The sequence below is a fragment of the Prosopis cineraria genome, unplaced genomic scaffold (genome assembly GCF_029017545.1).
Source record: "Prosopis cineraria cultivar Desert tree isolate PC_DT_omini unplaced genomic scaffold, ASM2901754v1 PC237, whole genome shotgun sequence".
NCBI lineage: Eukaryota > Viridiplantae > Streptophyta > Magnoliopsida > Fabales > Fabaceae > Prosopis > Prosopis cineraria.
The window spans coordinates 31286-39378 of NW_026555564.1; positions in this window are offsets into that span (position 1 = coordinate 31286).

The window sequence follows — 8093 nt, forward strand, 5'->3', positions numbered from 1 at the left end:
GTCAATATATTTGGCCCAAAAAAAAACGCCAATATTAATTAATTAATGATAATTGTTAAATAATATTTACATATTTAAAATAATTGAGTTGGTATCCTCATTCAACTAGTAAATTATAACTTAATAACTAAAAAATTTTGATATTAATCAACTATCTATGTCTCTATTAGCGTTAGATATCAAACAATCTCAATTAAAATTAAAATACTTCATTATCATTATTATTATTAATATTAATATAAAGTATAAATTTTATTATAAAAAATGTTATTTACGATCCATAATACTGCAAATTCATTTCTTACTTCAAAAAACTATCCATGAATTATTATTTATAAAATATAAATATTAGTTTAATTTTGAGAATTGAATACAACACGTCCTTTAAAGGTTTGTTAAGCGTGCCAGAGAAATGAATCTTCAAAAGAGTAATTTAGATTAAGTGATTTTAAATTTTTAAAGTTTTTTACCACAATTTTTTTAAAATGCCAAAAGAATATAAGAAATGGGACTATGTTGAATAACACATGAAGGTTCATTGCATCACAAGTATAGTTGGTGTTTTGATAGAGGGAAAAGCAAAGTAAAAACTAACCTAAGAAGCCTAAGATTGGCATGAATAGAGTGAGTCATGCCAGGTGAACTTGGGTGATACTGGGTTAGGATATTGAGATTTTGTGTTAGGCAAGTTGAATTGATTAGATTGTTTATGTAAAGTGTAGAAAAATTTTAAGTTATAGGCTCATCGCCTATTTACAGAGAAGGGTAGCAGTACACTCCTTCAATTTGAATTTTAACGCCTGAAGGGAGCAAATAACTGTTCACACCATTAGTTAGCCGATGGTGCGCCTCATCATGTGGAGAAACATGGACAGGTGCACCTTGTTTCTCGAGTAGTGAGATGAGTTGATGAGAGCAGGTTGTGAGTTCCTTAAACATGGTGTTCCATTTAGCTCTAATGAAGTACGCTAGCTAGCTGATGGCTCTCATCTCACATGATTGGTTTGGGCTTTGGCCAATTCTTTTGTCAGCCCCTAGCACCAAAATTAGTCCAAACAACAAAATTCATAATTACTTAATTAATTTTATTATTCATAGGCCGTAAATAATAATCTGCATGAGCCAAGGCTCCTTTTTTTTTGTTGGTCAAAAGAAGGCTTTTATTTTTTTAAAATATTTCATTTGTAATCAGGAAAAATAGTTGATATGGAGCCGCACAATGACGCTTGATTTACAACAAATTAGAAAATCTTGCATTTTGCTTGGCTCCAATGTTTAAAAAAACAAGACTTTAGAAACTTTTAAAATAATAGGAAAATTAGAGGGAGGGATCTAATACTGTTAAAATTTACTATAAAAGATCAAAGTTAATATAATTGACTATATTAACCCTTACTATAAAATCTACCAGTTATATATCTTAAAATTAAGAGTAAAAGTATATTTTTTCCTTAAAGTATTCTCCAAAATTAAAATTAAGACCAAACTATTGGTCAGAACAATTTTGCTATTAAAGTAATTAAAATAGAGCATTTTTATCCTTATTGTTAAATTCTCTAACAGTCAATGTTGGAATCTCAATTAGCATTTTCCAACTGTCAATGTAATTGGGAATTTGAAGACAATGACAAAATACTCCGTTTAATTACTTTAAGGATAAAGTTATTTCAACCAATAGTTTAAGATAATAGATGTTCCTCAAATAATACTTCAAAGGCAAAAATACACTTTTACTCTAAAATTAATGTTGAATACTGCACAAGTTAAGAGAGTGCTCTTTTAAAAATAAGGTTGTGCAATTTTGTAACTCCACATAAAAAAATAAAAGTAGTATTAAATTTTGTTAACTTAATATAATTTAAAAAATAATTACTTTTAAATAATTGAATCAATACAATTTTAAAATCTTTACTTCTAAAAAATTAAATCAATATAATTTTAAAAGATTTCTTTTGAATAATTATTATATTTTGTTAAGAACATCTTGTCTCACTCTATGAACTTATAGATTTTCAAAGGAGATGAAATATAACTTCTTATATATTTTTGGACATTACTTAACTTTGTTTTAGTTATCCTAGTTGTTAAAAGAACAAAAAGAAGAAGAAATAGCTTGATAACAAATAATGTGTTTTTGTTAGTAATTGTTAAATATGTATGAGATCTAGTTAGAAGGAAAAAAAATGTAAGAGATTTGATTAGGGGTAGTATGGTATTTTTAAATTTATATTTTAGTACTTGATCATTCTAAATAATTACTATTTTTAATTCTTTGATAAATATTCTTTTTCATGTCCTTTGTTATAATTTTCCTAAAATTAAACAATAATAAGACAAAAGTACCAATGAAAAAAAGGAAAAACAAATCTTTGATTCCTATAGTTTCATTGAATTTTATTTTTAGTCTTTGTAATTTTATTCAATGTTTTCAATCTCTACAAGAACTAAAATCACTAAAAAATAAAAATTATAAAGACTTGAAAAATAAAGGTCACTCAATCTTTCTGAAATTGTAAGTATTAAAAACACAATAAAAACTATAAAGATTGAAAATAAAACTCATATAAAGAGCAAAGGTTGTGTTTTCCATAAAAAATAAATTGTACCTTTTAAAATATTTCTTTTTTTATTACTATTTGTAAATTTTCAAAAAAGAAAAATAATAAAAAAAAGTAATTTCGTTTTTTTTTTACTTCAAAAAGATTTGTATTCTAAACTTCCTATGCACCTCCAATCCACTCTTGTGATAACACATCCTGCAGAAGGATGATGAAACACAATTTTTGCAATAATAAATTCATAAGAATTTTACAAAAAAAATATATCTAATTTAGAAAAAATTTAAAAATTTATATTCAAACAGCTATATATTGAGAAATTATTGCATGAACTAGGTATACTATATCATTCATGCTTCATCTAATAAAAATATGACATTCATATGATTGTAAATATAAATTCATTCTATCATTAATGTAGTAAAAAGAGAAAGACAAAAATTAAATAAGCATTACATTATAAAAATAAAATCATTAAAAATAATTACATATAAAATTTTATTTGATTAAATTATGTAATTTTATTTCACGGAACATGAATGACACGATCTGCTGGGTCCAAATAAGAATTTCTCTAGCATGCTATAAGGATAGATTATGGGTTGACTTCTAAGTTTAAATTGCAATGGATAGGTTGAGACAAGATATTGAGTTCGGGCCTTGCTTACTTTTATCTGTAAGATTTAGTTTAATTGTAGTGTCTCTATGTGTTGTTTGGCACTTTGGCTGGATTCTTTTGTGATTTTTGTTAATTAGTTGTTTTATTTCAAACGGCATTATAGGAAAGAGACATGATAGAAGAGAGGGAGAGCTTACGGAGAGAGGATTGGAAAGAACAGAAGAATATTAAAGGGCGGCAAATTTAATATGCAAATCCATTCAAAACAAGGCACAAGAATAAGGACGTGTTAAAACATATTTACAAAGCTTTAAGCCTTTCTAACTCCTCGAATTAAAAGCTTAAAAAAATATTTATAAAAAACTCTGAAAAAAATTACATTTATTAAAAAATAATACTGAAATAAGGTAAAGATAACAAAAAAAATTTCAAGCCTCAAATATTCTTCCTATTCCTTTTCTTGACTCCATATTTTCTCTCTCGCTTGAAAGAATTCCGAAAGAAGTAAAATTGGTGATAGCTTCAGAAACATGAGCTAAGAACTCCAACTAATCCCTATGACTTCACCTGCGCATGGCAACAACAAGCTTTGATTTTTCTGGAGTTTGGAAATAGCAGTGCAAATGGGCTAGGTCGGGTAGGGCATCACTCTTGTCCGGTGTCTGACTCAATGTGTAGTTCAAGTCAATCCAATGCCTAACTATTAAGGTTGGGTTTGGCCTGCCTTGAAAAAGAATTCTTTAAAAAATATTTTTAAAAATTTATCTTTGAACAAAAGAAATATAATTATTATAACTTAAAATATACTTTCTCTGTTTAAAAATATGAGGCGTTTTTTTAAAGAGTTGAATATTCAAAAATATAAGGCATTTTTAATTTTTTAAGGTGTAATTAATACTTTTTTTAAAAGTACCCCTATTGATAATGACTTTATATTTATTATAAGATGTTTAATATGGGTAAATAAAAAGAGATAGAATTAGTTAGAAGTAGATAACTACTTTATTAAGGGTGAGATTCGATTAAAAATGTCTTATATTTTTGAACAAAGAAAGTATTCTTTATAAAATTAATATTATGATTAAAAGTAATTATTTTTAAAATTACAAGTGATTAAAACTGTCAATTTATTTTTCATAATATTGTGTTAAAAATAAATTTAAAATGTGAAAGACATTAAAAATTAAAATTATAAGAGATATCCAAAAAGATACTGAAATTAATATAATGCAAAGTAACTCTTAATAAAAATAATATCATAAAATAAATATTTTTAATAAAAAAAATAAAAAATGATTTTACGTCCGAGCCAGGTTGAGCAAGGCAAAGCTTGACCCTTGCTCGACCTTATGAGCCCCAATTGCTTAGGCATACTAAGCTTTCAAGCTGCATATCAACCCTAGCTAGAACAATAACTTTTGACTCATTGTGTCTCAAACTCTTTGAGTGCGTGTCAATTGCAAACTTTCATCTCTTGAAGGTTGAAACAGCTTTTGACTGTAGTAATGTATATAATACTTTTTAGGCTTGCGTGATTTGTTAGGTGAGAAATTTCAAGCATATATCTTTGTTTTTAGGAGGTTGAGGTATTCACATAGTGTAGTAACCTAAACTCAGATGTCAAATTTTGGAATGAAAAAATCAATAATTATCTTGTGCTTACTTGAGTAGAGGAAATGAGGGGAGAGAAAATAAAAGAAAGAAAATGAAGAGAAGAAAAAAAGTAGAGGAATAAGAATACTTATCGCATGTCTCATTCATCAAAGATCCTTTATTCAGTAAAATAGGATTGGTTGGTTTTACTCCTTGACGATTTACTTGTCGAATGTGAAGTTAAATGGATTGAGCGGAATCAGAATATTCACAAAGGCATGCAATTCTCATCAAATAAAATCGAGAAAACAATATGGAAAGAAAAGTGGTTAATTTTACATGAATAATAATAACCTTAATATTTTTAAGGAAATATTTATATCTAATAAAATTCATTGTTGCATTACAGTTTGCATGCTATATTTCTAAATAGAAGTAAAATATAATTTTAAGTTTAATCATAATTTATAATTATTTTATTCAATTATAATTTATTTTTGGCTAAAGTATATTTTTCATCCTCTATTTTTATATAATATTTCAATTTAATTTCTCAATTTTACAAAGTAAATTTTTAGTCCTTTTAACTTCAATACTGTTAATTTCAAATGATTACTTTTTATGTTAACTTCAATATTTAAAAGTTTAATGTAAAAAATTTTTACAGTAAAACTAATAATGTTACAGATAAATGACTAAAAATATACTTTTTAAAATGAAAGGATTAAAATAAAACTGTATATAACATTAGAGGATTAAATATATAATTTAATTTTTATTTTTTTAAAATTATTTTTTATAAAGTGAAAAGGGAGTGGGATGTTTTAAAAAGGCTTCAATCCACATTACCCCAAAACAAAAAAAGTTTTCAAACCAAATGGACCGGAGAAAGTTACCCCATGAATCAAGGTCAAAAATGGAGCAGGAGTCACAAAAAGAAGGACAAAAGAGTAAAAAAATATTGATGGGTAATTTTGGAAGGAAAGTTTTCCCTCCAAAATTGTTTTATTTTTAAAGAAAAAGTAGAGCTGAAGTCTCTAGTTTTTTCTTGAGAGAATGATAACGAGATTTTAAAAAAAATTAATTAATTCAAGTTAAGTTTTAAAAGCTAAATTTTATAAACTTATAACTCAGTTTTTTTTAATTTTTTTGTAATGAATTTGTAATTTGTACGTTAAATTTTAATAGAAAAAATAATTTTTTTATTTTTCAATCATGTTAAAACATAAAAAAATAAATTACAAATTCACATAACTCAGTTATAAAATTGAGTGATGGACTTGTAAATTTTTAAAATTTAATATTTAAAATCTCACTTGAATTGAGGACCTCTTTATCATTTTTTTTTCTTCAACATTGATGAGTCTTGTTCATCGGAAGAAAGAGAAAATTACAGTGTTCTAGATATCTCGATCTTCTATGAATGGCGACAACTTGTCCTACTTACTTGGTCAAAATGTAAGTCTGAATTTTGAATCCTTTGACGCATATTGTCTCCGTTTTGCTTTACTTTGGATTGTAGCCAAATCTTCTAGGGATGATGAAGCTCAAACTCATGATATCAACTTTGTTTTACTGGCCAACCTATTTCTTTGGCACTGATTGAGCTGAGGTTTCTTCCATACCAGTGACTAAAGAGAATATCTATGATCTTCTAAGTAATTTTAGACGAGGTTAAAGATTTCTTCTCAGGAACTTAAAGTGGTAGGGGGACACGTGTCTACCACATTTCTTTTTATTTTTTTAATTCCAACTTTTCTCAGTATCTTTCTTTTCCCCTCCTGACCCCTCATATAATTAAAAGCTTGTCACTAAGGTTTGGGTGTTCAACCTTATACATATCTTGATTGGCTTGGTTATATCTTAGTAAGACTCATTCTAAAAAAATTAGGACAAGATTTTATGGAACGGGATGAAAAAGAATTTAGGACAGGACATGACTGAGATGTCTCATCCCGTTTCAAATATCATATATATATATATATATATATAATTTTTATTTTAAAAATATATATTAAATACATTGATTATATTAATTATAATTTCAATACATACAATTTCTATTTAAAAATAAAAGTTTTTTTATGTTAATAATTTTAATGACACAAAATAAGCAATATAGGGTAATTTATTTTTACAATATATTAATTATATTAATATAATTCATTCTTATATTTATATATTTAATAACTTTTATTTATATCATATTTCTTGTTTTATTTATGCAAGAGTCACTGACTTAACATATCTTAATTAAAAAAGAAGAATAATAGTTTAATGTTGTGATTGGCTTATCTGTTATTGTTGCTTTTATAACCTAAAAATCACTTGTAATTGATATCATAATATGTTATGTCTCATATATACTTGACTTTAAATTATGTGCTTGTAGGTGTGATTGATGTAATTCAATAACAAGATATATGATTTAAAATTTTAATGAATGTTGTTATCTAAATCTTTCTCTCATATTATCCATTTTATTGGAATGGCACATCTTGATCTCGTCCCAATTTCTAACGGGATGAGATACTTTTAGGACAGAACTGAATACGTGATAAAAATTTAATCCCAATCATTTTTCAGGATGAAACACGAGATAGAGATATCCTGGTCTCATCTTGTCCTATAAATACCCCTACACTAAGGTATAAAATAAACTTCAATGACATGTTTAGTAAAAAAAAAACTTAAATTATGTGACTTGGTTAAAAGCCACTGCAAATTTACCTTTGAACATTTTATCATGAAAGCCACAAGCAATTTTTTTCTTTTTTTCCTCACAATATGAGTTTAATAATTACTTAAAAATTTTCTTTACAAAGCAATCCATTATTATTCTACACTTACTAATGTAATGGATTTATTTTCCAAACATATCTTAGATTAGTAGAACAAGAATTTTTTATTATGGGTCCCACACTTATTTTTTTGAGATGGGACATGAGATGGGGACATCCTAGTCTCATCTTGTCCTATAAACACCCCTACACTAAGGTATAAAATAGATTTAAATGACGTGTTCAGTAAAAATAAATAAATTATGTGACTTAGCCTGATTAAAAAGCCACTGCAAATTTACCTTTGAACATTTTATCAAGAAAGCCACGGCAATTTGTTTTTCTTTTTTTCCCCAACAGTATGAGTTTAATAATTACTTAAAAATTTTCTTTACAAAGCAATCCATTATTACCCTACACTTATTAATGCAATAGATTTATTTTCCAAACCTATCTTAGATTAGTAAAACAAGCATTTTTTATTATGGGTCCCACACTTATTTTTAAAATTTTTATTGTAGGTTCCATAAAAACTCTTATTAT